The sequence below is a fragment of the Odontesthes bonariensis genome, chromosome 11 (genome assembly GCF_027942865.1).
Source record: "Odontesthes bonariensis isolate fOdoBon6 chromosome 11, fOdoBon6.hap1, whole genome shotgun sequence".
NCBI lineage: Eukaryota > Metazoa > Chordata > Actinopteri > Atheriniformes > Atherinopsidae > Odontesthes > Odontesthes bonariensis.
In genome coordinates this window covers 33,284,222-33,302,170 of record NC_134516.1, presented here as the reverse complement: position 1 = coordinate 33,302,170, position 17,949 = coordinate 33,284,222, and positions in this window count along the sequence as shown.

Below are 17,949 nucleotides of genomic sequence, written 5' to 3'. Positions count from 1 at the left end.
GTTATAAAAAGAAATCTATATTTTTTGATAACTGGTTTAGGAATGATATTGTTTCAGTAATTCAACTTTTTAATGAACAGGGTAACCTTTTCAGTTACCAAGAATTTCTTCAGCGTGTAAAAATACCTGTTACTCCTAAGCAATTTGCCATTGTTTTTGAAGCAATTCCACTGGGAGTGATCATGCTCCTGAAAGGTTGTTCTTATGATACTCCTCAGCTTGATCCTCTTCTGACACATGTTGGTAGAATATGCTTGATGTCCACTACCCGTAATAATAACCGGACTGTGCGCAATCTATTTCTAAAGGACATTATTTCTGTACCTTGTGCAATCTCAGCTTGGAGTGGATATGCCAACGATATATGCTGGACCAAGGCTTGGACACTACCCAACAGATTCTTACTGGTCAATAAAGTAAAAGAAGTGTCCTTTAAAATCATTCACCGTTTTTACCCAGTTAAATCCTTTTTAGCTAAATTCAGTAAAGATATTGATACTAATTGTACTCTTTGTAATACACATCCAGAATCACTTATTCATCTTTTTTGGTTTTGTGAGTTTTCAAGAGACTTGTGGCGAAAGATTTGTCGTTTTATAATTGACCATATTTGTGAAACTTTTGAGTTACGTTTGCAAGATGTTTTATTTGGTTTTACCAATTTTAGTAAGGAGCTGGATGAGGAATATTTTCTTTGTAATTTAATTGTTCTTCTGGCAAAATTCCATATACATAAGTGTAAAGTACTTAAAATGAGGCCTTCTTTTGTTTATTTTCGTAGGGACGTGAACATTTATCTCAAAAACATTTATGCCTCAAAGAACAAAAAAGCAATGAAAACTGTAGATTTATGTACACAATGTAATATTGTTTTATAGATGTGTGTCTGCTTTGTTTGTGTCTGCATTATCTAACCCCTGGCGTATTGTTATTGTATCTGTCTTTGTTTCTGTACTTGTCTGTTTTATATTTAATAAAAAAAATAAATAAAAAAAAATAAATAAATAAAATAATAGAGACTCTCTGGTCCAGTCACTTCGGATGTATTTTGTGAAGCTTGTACCGAGGCCGTACCATGTGACTGCTTTAGGAAGGGTTTTTTTTTCTCAATAAACTTTATTGTTCTGTGTAAATGTACAAAAAGCATGGCATACAAAACATTGTACAGATATCTGTAGTGTTGAGCTGACAGTAGAAAGATCAACATGATCAACATGTTATTCTGTGTGTGATTAAGTTGAAAAATGAAGAAATAATACATTATACATATAAGATAAAACACAATATACAGAAACTATTTATCAGAAAAAAATATATCTATATCTACATACATCTCAGAAATGAAAATCTCTCTCTCTCTCTCTCTCTCTCTCTCTCTATATATATATATATATATATACACTAATGGATTGTATATTTAATTACTTTGAAGACAGCATAACGACGGAACAGGATGACACCAAGAGGCTTCAGTTGAAGATGGTGTCATAAGTCTCCCACTAAGAATCTCTGGGGAAAACAGTGAGAACAATAAATATGTAGTTCCACCATCCTGTCCTCACACCACACTGCTAAGATTCCAATAAATGTCAGTCTGCTGTAGTTCCCCTACAATCCAGCAGATGGTGCTGTGACTAAGAGGACCTGAATAAGTGGAATCTGTGAGATGCAGTTCTATTTCATCCCTACTGACCGCCAGAGGCGGTGCTGAAAGCACTGAATGTCCCTTCGCGCATGCGCCGTTCGAGTAGTAATACCAACAGAGTCACACCTGTGACATGTCGGGTGATCAATCGGAGGCTATATAGCCTGATGTCATCCGGCACTCTGTTCCTTTTTCTTCTCGCGTGCGGTTCGCTTACATAGCATCAACCTTTCTTGGTCATTTCCCCGTCGTTTGACACCCCATTTGCCTGTTGGCTGGAGCAGCGATATTTCGTCCTCCTAGGGGCTGCGACGAGTTGATCCTTGACCGATCTTCTGTGTGCTGGGGATGGTCGCGTTTGCGCCCCCCCCTCCCGACTCACAGCTTTAGGTTGGTGGTATGATACGCACACTTCAGCTTGGCTACTTAAGGTTAGCCTCTCTGGCTGTTGTTGCACTTTGATTTGTAACGGTAGCGCCTTAACCTACCGTTTTTTCAGTTGAGACAGCTGATTGTTTAGGTCTGACCTGAACTATCTGCGGTAGCATCTGAACTTTGTTTGCTGTAATCGGCGATGGTGGCGTTTCGCCCCCCCCTCTCCCGATATTAAACAGCTGATCGTTTAGCTCTGAACTGAGCTACCGGCTGTAGCTGAGCTATCTGCGGTAGCATCTGAACTTTGTTTGCTTTGTCTGCTTTAATCGGTTGCGGTGGCGTCTCGCCCCCTCTCTCCCGATATTAAACAGCTGATTGTTTAGCTCTGAACTGAGCTAACTGCGGTAGCGTCTGAGCTTTGTTTGCTTTGTCTTCTTAATCGGTTGCGGTGGAGTCTCGCCCCCTCTCTCCCGATACTAAACAGCTGATTATTTGGTTCTGAACTGAGCTACCTGTTGTAGTTCCTCAGTTTTCTTTATTGGTGACGGTTGCATCTCGCCCCCTCTCCCGATACTAAACAGTTGATTATTTGGTTCTGAACTGAGCTACCGTTGTAGCTTCTCAGTTTGATTTCTTTATTGGTGACTGTTGCATCTCGCCCCCTCTCCCTATATTATGCCACTTTTCCACCGAACATTTTTGTACCAACACAGCTCTACACGGTCCCACTCTACCCTGATTGGGAGCTTTTCCACTGCGGGTTGAAGGTGGGACCCGTTACAATTTTGAGCCCCGGCAAGTACCTGCTTCAGAGGTGGGTCTAGTCGGTACTTGTCGGTGCTAAAACGTCACGTGATCAGTGCTGTCCACTGATTGGTCAGGTGAAATTACGTCATACACGCAACGAAGCTCGGGGAGCTTTAAATAATCACCCGCCATGTATGAAAACACACCTGCGAGAGCAATAGAGAATAAATAGAATTGCGAAGATGAAAGACCAGAGAAGGAAAGCCAACCCATGGACAGTGAGCGAGGTGCAGACCTTTCTGTGTGGTGGCCGAGGACCGCATACAGAAGGAACTGGACGGAGCGACACGAAATGAGAAGTTAGCCATGGCTATCACCGGAATTCTCAGCAGTACCGAGACCAGCTGAAGAGTGATTACCGGCAGGTAAAGGACCACAACAGCCGGAGTGGCTCAAACCGAAAGACATGGAAGTGGTTTGACCAAATGGACGGCATTTTACGGTCACCGCCCGGAGAACGGCGTAGACTCGGCGACGTCTTTGTTGGAGGCGATGGAAAATGGTAAGTGTTGTTCTTATCCCCTTGATGCAACGCTTATATCTTAACAAATACATGTTTTATTTCGTAACAAATACATGTTCAGTCTTTAACTTGTGTAAAAAGTTACACAGGTGTCTCATGTAAGTTGTTCTGAGTGAGCTAGCAAACAATGCTGTTTTGGAAGGCTAGCACAGTGTCTCACCTATGCGGTTACGTGTATGTGTTTCGTATGTTCACACTTTTTATTATTTTTTTTCCCTTAAGACTCGGTTTGTGCAACCGATGAGTGTTCGGTTGCTGAGGTCAGCGAAGATCCTTCAATCCCGCAGGCTTCAGAACCGACACAGAACCGAATCTGCAGCTGAGGCAGCAGCTGCTGCATTCCACCGGCACCAACACTGGCGTCATCGCCTGTATCTGAGACAACTCCTGCTGTTTACTTTTGTGCTGTCTTTTTTTAATAAAGAGCTTGGTTTAACTAAACAATATGGATTGTCAACTGCATTACACATTACACTCCATCTTGTGTTTACTTTTGACTAACCGCGGCGTGACACTTTGTAATCACCTGAAACCGACGTCACGTTAGTGGTGAACGGGCCGACTCCGCCCACTTCCAGGCCACAGTTTGGGTGGAAAAGAAAATATTACTGGTTCCGTGTCGTGTAGTGTAGTGTCGGGCTATATCGAACCGAGTAGAGTTGGGCTAGCTTGGCGGTGGAAAAGGGGCATTACACAGCTGATTATTTGGTTCTGAACTGAGCTACCTCTTGTAGCTTCTCAGTTTTATTTCTTATTTGGTGACGGTGGCGTCTCGCCCCCTCTCCCAATTTTAGCCAAAGGCTTATCCAGTTAGACTGGGCTACCTTTCCTTCCCCCCTCTCCAGATTTTGAACAGCTGCTTGTTTAGTTTCCTAAACTGAGCTACCTGCGGTAGCATCTGAGTTTGATTGCTTTAATTGGTGACGGCTGCGTTTTCGCCCCCTCTCCCGATTTCAGCTAATATCTCACTATTTTGTGCTGAGCTTTAATTGGTGACGGCTGCGTTTTCGCCCTCTCTCCCGATTTCAGCTAATATCTCACTATTTTGTGCTGAGCTTTAATTGGTGAAGGCAGCATCTCGGCCCCTCTCCCAATATTGGCCGGCCGCTTATTCTGTCTCAGATTGAGCTACCTGTGGTAGCATCTGAATTTGATTGCTTTAATTGGTGACGGCTGCGTTTTCGCCCCCTCTCCCGATTTTAGCTAATATCTCACTATTTTGTGCTGAGCTTTAATTGGTGACGGCTACGTTTTCGCCCCCTCTCCCGATTTTAGCTAATATCTCATTATTTTGTGCTGAGCTTTAATTGGTGAAGGCAGCGTCTCGCCCCCTCTCCCAGTTTTAGCTAGCCGCCTATTCGGTTTTGACTGCCCTGATTGGTGACGGCTGCGTTTTCACCCCCTCTCCCGGTCTTGGCTAGCCGCTTATTAAGTTCTGGCTGCTTTGATTGGCATTGAGCGTTATTTGGTGAAGGCAGCGTTGTCGCCCCCTCTCCCAACTTTCGCGGACGGCTCACTCTGTTTTGTGCTGAGCTTTAACTGGTGAAGGCAGCGTTTCCGCCCCCTCTCCCCGTTCTAGCCAGCCGCTTACTCAGTTTTGGTTGCTCTAACTGGTGAAGGCAGCGTTTTCACCCCCTCTCCCAGTTTTAGCTAGCCGCCTATTCGGTTTTGACTGCCCTGATTGGTGACGGCTGCGTTTTCGCCCCCTCTCCCAGTCTTTGAGTTTGGATTGTCGTCCGGTGTTCTGGACGTGGCTGCCGGTGTCAGCTCCCCCGTTCTTTCGGCCTGCGGTTGGACTCGGGTCAGTTTCGAACATGGATGGCTCCCACTGTTGTGTGGATTGTGGGACCGTGCTTCAGGCAGATGATGGCAACCTGTGCCCTGCCTGCCTTGACTTGATCACCTGGTGGGGACCCTATCAGAGAATTCCTGCATGAACTGTGGTTACATGCCCCGTGCTGTGTGGGTGACACCTTCCACCTTCTGGGAAGGTGACCCTCCTTAGGCGCTCAAAGCGCCGGAATGAGGCCACAGCCTCTGTGGCTCCTCCTAAGAAGAGTCGAGCCAAGTCTGATCAGGGCCTTTCCACGAGAGTTGAGCGTTTGTCTGCAGAACTGACAGAAGTGAAATCCCTTCTTCAGGCACGCCAGCTGGATCCTTCACTGGTTGGATCCTCTTCTCCACCCATGCCAGAGTTGGCTTCGGAGGTGGACGTGTCGTCTTTGGCTGCCTCTGCCCCTCACTTTAAGAGTGAGGAAGGGGCGCAGTAGTGAGAGACTGACTCACTCTCTTTGTCTCATAGTGCAGCTGGTGGGTTGAGTGGCAGCTCTATGCGGGACGTCATGCATATGGCATTGAGGCAGCTGCAGTTGGACGTCCCGCAGGTGGAAGAGTCCGCTCCTGGAAGTGCCTTTTTCAGGCGCAGACGGGCCCCTTCTGTCTCTGAGTTACGCGCTTGTTGGCGGAACTAGAGCCTTTCACGCCCCTCCACAGATGGTCGCGTGTCGGCGGCTTTACATGAGTCGGTTAAGACAGGCTTGGATCTTATGCCTGCGGTTGTACCTGAGGTGGCCACACTATGGTGTCACCAGATGAGGCTCTGCATCGTGATGTGCCACAAACTCTGGCCGCCGCCCCATCAAGGGCCGTGGGGACGGACGATGAGGCCACCAGGCCAATCGTCGAATTTTTTTCCAATCAGCAGCTCAGTATTGGGCTGCTCATGCTGGGGATCCATGGGTGGTTCTCACCCTTACCTCGGGTTACCGGCTACAATCCCAACGGCGGCCTCGCATGTCACGCCGGGTCAGGGTGACCATAATCACCGACCCGGTGTAAGCTCAAGCACTGGATCAGGAGCTTTCTGCCCTCCTGGCCAAGGATGCAATAGAGACAATTGATCCTCTGCAGTAACCGAGAGGTTACTATTTTGGGTCCCAGGGGGACTGAATCGATATCTAAAGGTGCTGCCTTTTCACAGGCTCACGACGGCAGAGGTTCTTCAGACTGTTACGAGGGACAAATGGTTTCCCTCAACAGACCTGACGGACGAGTACTTTTCATGTACCTCTTGCGGCAGAGCATCGCCGTTTTTCTCCGATGCCCCCGTTTGGCCTCTCTCTCTCCCCGAGGGTGATCACTCGGAGTGTAAAAGCAGACCCTTCCCCTCTGCGGAATGAAGGCTCTGCCATACCTCGACGATTGGCTTCTGCACCCCATCCCGGGCGCATGCTTCTCGTAATACGAGTCCTCTGCTTGGTCATGTGTCCCAGTTGGGCCTCCAGGCCACCTTGGAGACGAGCTGCCTGACCCCATCTCAGACAACCACTTTTCTTGGGGTGTCTCCGGATTCACCTTCCATGAGGGCTTACCCATCTGCTCAAGGGTGAATGATATACTCCGGTGGGTCAGTCGATTCAGGCTGGGCCGGCAGTTTCCGTACGTCGCCTCCCTGCGGCTACTAGGCAACTGGCGCCGGTCGCTCGGGTTGTGCCCTTAGGTCTACTGTCACTGCGCCCTAACACATAAAGGTACTGGAGCTGCGTGCTGTGCATCTGGCTCTCAGATACCTTTTGCCCACCTGAAGGGGAATTATGTTCTGATTCGGTTAGACAACGCCTCTGCGGTCTACCACCTCAACCATCGAGGCGGCACCAGGTCAGCGCGGCTTCTGGAAGTGTCCAGAGATCTCCTGTAATGGCCCTCTCCTCGTCTGTCCACCCTGCAGGCAGTGTTCTTACCAGGGCGGCACAACCACGTCGCAGACTCTCTTTCCCACCAGGCGACTGCTCCGGGAAGAGTGGTCCCTTCACAGCGACTTAGTGCTCAGGATCTGGGACCTCTTCGCCACAGAGGAATCGACTCGATGTCCTCGATGGTATTCCCTTAAGGGGGCTTCAGGTGCATTGGCTCATCCCTGGCCAAGGGTCCTCCTGTATGCTTTTCCACCCCTGTCTCTGATTGGCCTACTCTTCGGCGGGTTGCCGAGTAGGTTCACGAGAGGGGGCCGCTCTCCTTCAACACTTAAGGCGTAGGTGACGGCGACATCATCTACTCATGCTGGCTTTGAGGGCTGTACCATGGGGAGCCCTATTCCAGTTTCTCTTTTCTTGCGTGGTGCGCGTAGGTTGCACCCGCCGATGGTTCCGCGGGCACCAGTTTTGGATCTGCCCATGGTTCTTAAAGTTCTGTGCCACTCTCCATTCGAGCCTTTGGCACAGGCAGACCTCAGGTGGCTCTCATGTCAGACTGCCTTTTTGTCGGCTGCTGTCTTCTCTAAGAGAGTCAGCGAGCCACATGCTCTTTCTGTCAGCCCCTCCTGTTTCAGATGGGGTACTGATAACTCTGGTTTTACCTTGTGGCCAAACACTGCACTCCTGCCTAAAGTGTTATCTCGTTCTCATTGCAACCGGCCATTGAGATTGGCACGATTTCAGCCTGTGTCAGAGGGAACGGCCGATGGGTCTCAGTCGTTGTGCCCAGTGAGGGCACTGGAGGCATACATTGCAGCCACTGCCGCTATACAACGCTCAGATCAACTGTTCTTGTGTTACGGAGGCCCTGGGTTGGGTTGTCCTCCTTCCAAGCAACGCCTCTCCCATTGGATCGTGGGCGTCATCTGCCATGCCTACGCTGCGGGACGCTGCTCCCCACTCGTTGGCGTGAAGGCGCACTCTACCAGGAGCGTCTCCGCTTCCTGGGCGGGGATCCCTTGAGAGGGGTCTGATCGAAGCAATATGTGCGGTGGCATCATGGGCTTCCCCGAGCACGTTCACCCGATTTTACGGGGTTAATGTGGCCTCCCCTCATCCTCTGGATCAGGTTCGGTGGCGAGGGTCCTCTGAGCCTTCTCAATGAGGTATTTGCTCTGGATTCCTCGTGACGCCGCTGGTATTAGTCATTCAGTGCTTTCAGCACCGCCCCTGGCGGTCAGTAGGGATGAAATAGAACGAAAGTTACGTATCTAACTACGGTTCTATGAATCCCGGATGACCGCCAGAGCTTCTCTGTCTCTCAGAATCCTTGCATTCCGTGAGAAGATTTTGTAGGAACAGAGTGCCGGATGACATCAGGCTATGTCGCCTCTGATTGATCACCCGACATGTCACAGGTGTGACTCTGTTGGTATTACTACTCGAACGGCGCATGCGCGAAGGGACATTCAGTGCTTTCAGCACCGCCTCTGGCGGTCATCCGGGATTCATAGAACCGTAGTTACATTCGTAACTTTCGTTTTATCTAAGAAGCAGATGATGTTCTGGTAGAAGAGACATTTCCATCTTACTAACATGGCTGCGGGTCATAAAGTCAGAGGGTGGGACATGGTGGAAGATGGTTGTTCTGGGAACTACCAAGAAGCTGAAGATGTAAAAATCTACTTTTATGGAGGAGACTAAGAATGACAAAGAGTTGTGTTCCTGAAACTGAGTTTTCAGTGATTCAGACCTGGGGGGTATTCCTAGAAAGTAGCTAAAGTAATCCAGGCTATTGCCGGCAAGCGTCGCTTGAACTAGCGCCATCTCCCAATTAAGCCTCAAGTCGTTCCCCGAAGCCATTCCAGCTGCATCTCGTTGAAGCTAATCCAAGCGAGGCTTACATAGCCTAGCTTAGTGCGAGTGCACGAGCAACGTAAAAAGCCCTGATGAGTGGATGGTGGAAAAACTGAGATCTGTGTGAAAATGAGAGTGAGACAAGCGCTGTTATTTTTTCGGCAGCTGAACAAATAATGCTTATGGAGCTGAAAGAGGATTTTAAAAGTGTCATCACCAGAAATGGTAATACAGCTGCGATCAAAAAAGCGAAGAAACGTCATGGCAAACAACTGCACACAGACTAAATGCGTAAGTTATGAAAGTTTCATACCATTGTCAATTGTTAGACATTTATTTTACTGTCCTCGTGTATTTATGCTCTCCTCTTTGTGTTATAATGTGTTTACATAAAGCATGCTGAATTGTCTCTGTATGAGATGTACAGCACAAATATACTGGCCCTGCTCACTTTATTAATAACCCAATAATCGACGCATCATCATACTTTGTGACTATATTATCGTGAGTGTGAGACCCACATATTAATTTTTCACTGTTACATCTCAAGAGGAGCAATCTTAACAGCTAAAAGCGTACCTGGCAGCAGGTGAAGGTAAAGTACAGGAAAATATTTCAGAGTGGTAAGTAGCCTTTGAAGAAATGTGTTTGTCCAATAAAGAGAGCACCAAACTAGAAATGGAACACAAGAAACTGAAAATAAAAAAGATCAAGCCAGAGATCATGAAACTGGAGAGGGATGTTAGTATAAATTCAGATAAAGGAGAATTTGGTGTTGTGAACTGTATTTAATTCTGTTTTCTCTCCACAGCTTGAGAAACATGAAATAATAATTAAACAATTCAAGACAACTTGAACTCAAACTTGTCATTATTGTACGGTTCATGCAACGTGTTAGAAATGTGTTTTTTACATTTATATTCACAGTGGGGTGCCATGACCTAACGTGTGGAAAGTTATAAATCATCTCTGTCCATTTAGAGAGCATTAAAGAGAAACAAATAAAATCATTTAAATGAATTTAAAAACAAGCAACAGTCTCGATGAATTAAAAGATGGCGTGCAGATTTCATGCATAGACACATGAGAACAGAAATGTTTTTAACCTGGATTTAAAAATGTCTACATTTGGTGAAAGTTTAATCTCCACTGGCAGTTTGTTCCACTTGTTTGCACCATAACAGCTCAATGCTGCTTCTCCATGTTTAGTCTGGACTCTGGACTGGACCAGCTGACCTGAGTCCTTGGATCTAAGAGCTCTGCTGGCTTTATATTCTCTGAACATATCACAGATTGTAAACCATCAGCAGGCTTTTAAAATCTATTCTGTGACTGACTGGAAGCCAGAGTAAAGATTTTAAAGCTGCTGTGATGTGTTCAGATCTCTTAGTCCGGGTTAAAACTCCAGCAGCAGCGTTCTGGATGAGCTGCAGATGTTTAATGCTCTCTTGGGGGGATTCAACGAAAAAAGACCTCAGCCTGAAAAGTTGTCCACAAGACAAAATGTATAAAATATGAAGTATACTATTAATTTAAGATGGCTCTGTCAGAAGTCAGCCATGGTGCCTGAGAAGTTTAAGTAATGAACCTGTATTAAATTTGGCCAAAGGTCATTTCTATCCGTGCCCTTGTTGTAGCATGTGCATGTGGATGTGCATGTGCATGTGCATGGCCTTGTTCCTGGATCAGGATATGGCGTGAGGAGGTACGGCCAGCATGCATAGCCTCTGTCCCCAAGCAGGACACACTTGAACTCTCCTGCAGAATAAGAGAAATGTTGGATGGATATACATGTGTTAAGACTTTAGGCAATTTGATGCAATATGTGCCTTATATGGCTATCTATAATAAAGTATGACGAGCACTTTAAATTCCTTAAGATGACCTCTACACCTGACCTCTCATTACATTACCAAAATGCCTGCCTATGCTACACCTTACTTCAAAAGTACACTCCTTCGGGGAAGTAAAATTCTTGCGCCTTGTGCAAACCTCTGTGCCAGTGAGGATGCTCGGAAGATCCTGAATCATGAACTGATCCCGGCCATTTAGCCTCAATGTTGGAAATGAAATGACCTCCATCACAGATCATCTGTATGCACGGAGGAAAGGAGTCAATGATGAGGTTTCACAGGGCATAAATGTAACATTGCTCAGCATTCCTCAAAGGGGTTGATGTGGTATTTTTCAAAATGAGAAATCCAGTTCAGAGTCTATGGACAATTATCCCCAAGTGTACCTGTACATTTAGGATATGGAAAAATGTTCGGTTTACATAGTCAGCCTCCACGGGTCCAGCAGGGGCCTGGACAATGTGACAATGTTTAAATCCAGACTGAAAACAGTTCTATTTAGACGTGCATATGACACCTGAAAGTATTGTATCTGCACTCTTCACTTTTAAATTAATTAATGATTTTTTTGTTTTTTGGAATGATTTTATTGCCTTCTTGTGATTTTATGTAGCTGTAAAGCACTTTGAATTGCCTTGTGTACGAATTGAGCTCTACAAATTGCCTTGGATGCGTACATGGGTACAGTACGCCCCCCCACCCCCCGACATTCGCAATAATGACACTCTCTCTCTGTTCAAGTCTAAACTCAAAACCCATCCGTTTAACTTTGCTTACCTACAGTGATTGCTCCGTTCTGTGTATTTTTAATATGGTAAGATTTTTTAATTCCTGCGTTTTATCTAATATATTGTTTGTACAGTGTCCTTGACTGTTTTGAAAGGAGCTTTCAATAATTTGTATCATTAGCATTATTACCTGTCCCCCATTTTTCTGAGTCTGGTCCTACGTGTGTGTTGATCGGATGTTTGTTAGGTATTGATTAGTTTTAATGAATACCATGTTCTCTTTCATTTAATTTCATGTTCAATACGTGTGTATAGTTGCGTTTCTTTAGTTGCACTGGCACCGACTGATTTGATTTTTCGAGACAGTGAAAGTGGTGATATGATGACCACAGTTTTTGCTTTGTTTTTTAGATAAGACATGAGTTGCGGGAACGCAGAATTCTTGGTGAACATTTCTTTCCGGAGTCCGTTTCAGCCGGTCGGACATTTTTTGAGTTGCAGCTAAGCTATGCTTCAACTTTAGCCTGCCCGGGACCAGGCTAGTTCAGCAGCATAAACTACCATGGTTACTCAGCGGGAGTTCAAATAAGCCACCTTTATGGAACGGAACTCTCGCTAAATTTAGCCAGAAGTAGCGAAATAAGCCAGGCTTTCCGCTAAGCCAGCTTCTAGTAATACCCCCCTGATCCCACTCACTGGTGATTGATGGAAATGATCAACATGACCATCTAACCCAACTCCAGCAGAGTCTGGGTCCTCTATGACATGAGAGCGAACAGCAATCAGCAAAAAAAAAAAAGCAATCAGCCAATCAGCTCAGAGAAGAATCTACTCAATATTTAAACATGTGGGCTGAAAAACACTGTGGGGAACAACTCTGAGACACCTTCTGATTCACATGAGAAGACATTTTAGTTGTTATTTGATTTCATTCAACAAAAACAAAACAATTCAAACATCTCCAGCTTCAGAGTTTTTTTGTTCATTTACAGCCACTGAATAAAACTCGCTTTCCTTAAATCTTCTTTGTTATTGTTTTTGAATGGGCTCCGGATGGATGAATTGGACAACTATTGAATGAAATGGATTATCATAACAATGAATTGGACTGTATTATTGAAGTGTCTTGAGATGACACTTGTTGTGATTTGGCGCTTTATAGATCAAATGAAGTGAAGTGAATTATTCTGAGGAGCAGTTTATGTAGGTGAGCCACAGCTAAAGCGGAACAAGTCAAATATTCTCTCTGCCTTCTGCTTCTGCCCAAGAGAAACAACAAAGAAAGCAGAGTGCTGCTGAGATAACAGCAGCTGAGTCCAGAACTCATTAATACAACATGAATAACAGGAAAGTCTCTGAGGACATTAAACAGCTTTGGCTTGTTGTCAGATTCTGATCAATTCATGAAGCTAAACTGGTGGTTTGGTGCAGCAAACTGGTCCCAGCAGCTGGACATCAGTGGTTGGACTGGTGGACTACCTCAGTGAAGAGTAGAGGACATCTGGCTCTGCTGGAGACTCTGAAAACAAACACACACAGTTCCAGCTGCAGGAAACACAACTCCAGGAGAAAGGATTGAAGCTGATTATCTCTGGGACGTTCAGGATCAGAGGCTCCCGCATACCTGCAGCTCCCCCTTTCATCCAGGCAGGAAAAGGCAAAGGACAGAGGCCAAAATACATCAAATGTTGCTGCATACTTCAAATGAAAGTGTTTCTGCAGCCAAAGACATTTGTACTATATTTGCACTTTATATAACTGGATGAGAATCGATAAGCGACATCGATAATGGAACCGGAATTGGTACATTTCTAACAATTCCCATCCCAAGTCCTGGGAACCTGGTGAGTGTGAAAATGATGCACTGATGGTGGATAAAGCAGTGGGACACGTCCAGCAGCGGAGCTGCAGCAGAGCTGGAGTCAGGTTGGGTTATGTGAGCATAGAGGCTGGAAGCAGGGTGAACAGCTGACCTGCTTCTGTCCAGAGTTGGGAATAAAGAGCAGCTGTACCTCTGGTCCTGTTGGATCTGATGACTGTTTGTCCAGAAGTGAGGTGGTCTGTCCTGACTGCCTGACAACAACAACAGAGAAATTCATCAATTCATCACCACAGCTGCAAAGTCATGCTGAAAAAAACTTACTTAATTAAAGAGCAGTCAGCTAATGCCTCACTATGCCAAAAATGTTGTAATTTAATCAATTTACCGGAGAAAATACGTTAGAAATACCAAAAATGTATTAAACGTATTATTACTATTGAGAATGAGGAGTCACGTGACTCCGGTCGGCCGGTCGGCCATGTTGGCAGAAGAATCTATTGGTTGCCAGGGGCAACGCCATTAACTTAACGGATATCTTCCCGTATTTGTCATTTCGGCAGGGCAGAGACTAATACAAAAGAAAGAAAGAAAGCAAAGCAATGCAGAGAGATAAGGCGAAAGAAAAGGGACCTTACGGGGACAAGCTTATTACAAGCGCAAAGCAGCGGTATTTGAAGAAACTGTCCAGCATCCAAAATATTGATCCTTACGAGCTCCCTGCAGCAGGTCAGACACCTGCTCTCCCTGATGCTGCATCCATTTAGAAAACCTAAAATAACGTATTTCGTTGTTCCTATGTTTCCCAAACGTATTGTGTGAGGTACTGGAACAGTTCTTCACACAGCATTGATTTCCAGGCATGTTCTTGCAATTCCGTACTGTTTACACTTACTGATTTAAAAACACACGCGTACAATGTAAACAAACGGAGAGAATGGCGTTTTCTCGCTAGCATGCTGCCAACATGGCGGATAGGGACGGGGCTCTGTACTATGACGACAACTCCTCATTCTCAATAGGCCTACATAGTATTTTTGTAATGTTTTAAAACCATAACAATAAAAACAATATTACATAATGTCACCTGACAATAAAAAGTTACTGGACTTTAGTGAAATGATCACGTTAATTACCTCACGTTAGCCTCCGTTACTAAGCTTTAAGCTAGGTCCCTAAATCCATTACATTTTTAACATCAACACCGATATTTCATGCTAACCAAATGTAAAAATAACCACATCTAAGAGTACTTCTGATAGATAAGGCTTAAAAATGTAAAAAACGTTTAAAATGCTGTTATTTTATTACCAGTAATTGTTCTTGACGAGTAATTGAGGTTAATGGAGCTGCGTCTCTTGTTTGGAACTCTGGCGTCTCCGTGACCCACGTGACTTCCGCATTCCTTTGTTTCTATAGAAGTCTGTGGGAGTGTTGCCACCCTCTCTCTAACCACTCTGCTCTTGATGCGTACTTTGATTTGGAACAGTACTTGGTCCTTCGGTGATGACGTTTCAGAAGTACACGAGTACGCAAGTACAGACAAGTACAAACAAGTACGCATATTGAGAAACGGCCCTGGTCTAGTGCGTAACCTTTAAAAATATAACGTTTAAAACGTTTAAAAATATGTGCTTCCGGTACACTCGCTTTTACTTTGAAATTCTTTGAATCAACTTCCTGTCCTCATGCGCAGGTCTGCAGACAGACTCACTCGAAGTTACTGGACACGCGCTTCAGAGTCAGGACCCTGTTGGAAACATCACTACAGACAAATAAGCACATTGAGAAACGGCCCATTACCCGACACACACTGCGAAGCCTCGGCTCATCTCGGAACATCTGGTAGCATAGCAACAGAAAGCTGCATGCAGGTGAGTCCAGAAAAGAATGAATTTAGCGGTCAGACGTTAGCAGAAATGTCTTAAAGTGCTCTGTGTCATTGGTTTGATTCCTGCTGCTGGACACGGGCAGTCAGAACATGCAGCAGAGAGTAAAAAGTTCAGATAACCTGGCTGCTATTCACATAGCCCGACATGCTAATGCTAACGCTAACCGTTAAAGCGTTAAACCATCCCAGAAACACAACCTCAGCTATAGATTTCAATAACCGGCCAGATGGCCAAATAAAATGGAGCTTTATCCTTTTAGCTGTGTGTGAAACATACTTCTGGGCCCCTTTCTTCCTCTTTTCTAACCTTTTGGAGCACTTTTTGACCATCCTGTCACATTTCCCACTAAAGCTGCAGTTTTCTTAACTTCTTTCTGTAGTTTTGCTGAAATCTTTTGTGATTTAAAAAGTTTGATGATCAATGTCAAATGTAGAATGGTTCTTTCCAGACTTATCTGAGCATCATTTGGCTTTTTGATAGAAGTGTGCAGCCAAAACATGTGATTTCATGTGTTTAACGTACACAATATGCCATATTTCATGGTTAGATCTTAAAATGGGACTTAATTATGCTCAATATAAATACTTTAGTGACATGAAGAGTTTAAGTTGTGTGAAGAGGAGTCATAGCATTATTATAAAGACTTGTGGGTGATCCAGGAAAGTATCACAGGAGCAGTAGAAAAACAGTTCTCCTCAGTATCAGTGTGTGATTTCTCAGATTTACACTCAGAAGCCCATTAAAAGACAGTCTGACTGTCCTCTTCAGAAGTGTCTCATGAAAGCTTCATTATTCACTTTCCTTTACATATCCAATATTTTCTGTTATCCACGAACCAACAAGGACTGATCACATGATAAAAAGGTTCTGGAAATGAGAACAGGTTTAGAAACGGAGAGAATCTGAACATCAGTCTTTGGGATGATATTGGGACCCTTTCCTCAAACAGGATCATTGTCTTAATGTAGTAAAATGATTTAAGTTGATGGTGTTCCACTGACTCAGGTGAGATTTATGGGATATTGCACACAGTGGGTGTCGGTCTACAGAGTTATTATTACATTTTTTTTCTGAATTTGATGAAAAAGCTACAAATATTTTGAACTGTGACCTTAGTGGGTCTTTAAAGAAGCATTTTAAAGTTCACAGGGATTTAAATAAAAAGCACAGTAATGAGTTTAATGGAATGTGACTGGATGGTTAAAAACTGTGCAGAAAGGTTTTCAAGAGACGAAGAAAAGTGGGTGTGGTTTAACACGCTGCACGCCACAGCTGGATCTTATCGTATGTGCTGACAGTTGCAGAGTCCATCAGTTGGACCAGAATGGAGCAGAACCAGGAGCTGGAGCAGGAGCCGAACCAGGAGCAGAACCAGGAGCTGAAGCAGGAGCTGAAGCAGAAGCAGAACCAGGCGCAGAAACCCTCCACCAGGAACAGAGCCGGCTCATCCTCTGGGTCCACCGGGCCACAGGTCAGTGTGGAGGAGGTTTTTATTTTATTTCTTATTTATTTGGTTAGGACACTGCACATTAATCAACATATCAGAAGCCAGAGTAAAGATTTTAAAGCTGCTGTGATGTGTTCAGATCTCTTAGTTCCGGTTAAAACTCCAGGCTAACAAAGTTGGCAGATTCGTTGCATTTCTCAGTGGAGAGGAGGTCTGGGTTTGACTGTTTAGGAGGATTTGTGAGTTTTTCCACCATAGCAAACAGAGTTGGAGAGTTGTTGACATTCTTCTGAATCATTTCAGACAAATGCAGCTGTCTGGCCTTGCACAGCTCATTGTTATAACTACGCAGGCTTTGTTTGTACAGCTCAGAGTGAATCTGAAGCTTTGTTTTCCTCCACTTACGTTCAGCTCTCCTGCATTCTCTTTTCAGATTTTTGACCGTAGTGGTGTTTCTCCATGGGGTTTTCTGTTTGATCAAGGTGCTCTTGGTTCTTATCGGTGCAACAGCTTCCATTACATTCAAAATGTTCAAGCTGAAATGATCCAGCTGTCCTTCAACCGACTCTGTGCTCAGTGTTGGTAACATAGCTATAGCCTCCCTAAACTGAGCACTTGTTTTCTCATTAATGTACCTCTTCTTAACTAAGAAGCTGGTTGTTTGAACATTCTGAGTGACCAGTAAATCAAATAAAATACAAAAATGGTCAGACAAGGCCAAATCAATAACCACAACAGAAGAAATATCAACACCTTTAGAAATGAGCAGGTCCAGAATGTGACCTGGAAGGTGGGTTGGTTCTGTTACATGTTGCCACAAAGCAAACATAGCACAGAAGCCAAGGCAAGTTTATTTATACAGCACAATTTAACTAGAAGGTGATTCAAAGTGCTTTACAGAGACATTAAAACAGCAGAAATAAAAAGCATGATTTAAATTTTAAACAAAAAGGAAAGAAATAAGAACAATAGATCAAATCAGGAGTTAAAATGTGATTAAGTTTTGAGCTTTATTCAGACGCAGCTGAAAATAGGTGTGTCTTCAGCCTGGACTTAAACAAACTGAGTGTTTCAGCTGATCTGAGGCTTTCTGGGAGTTTGTTCCAGACATGTGGAGCAAAAGCCGCTTTCGGACTGTAGAAACCTTTGGCAGTTCTAATAACCTTTTAATCCGCGGGGCCGTTTTCTCCCACATTCGGACATACAGGAACTCGGGACCATCTCCCTCAGTTCCTATAACCATTTCAGCTCCTTCTCCGCGGTCGGGTCTGTTCTGGGTTCTATAGAACACATCTGACGGAGGTGTTTGGT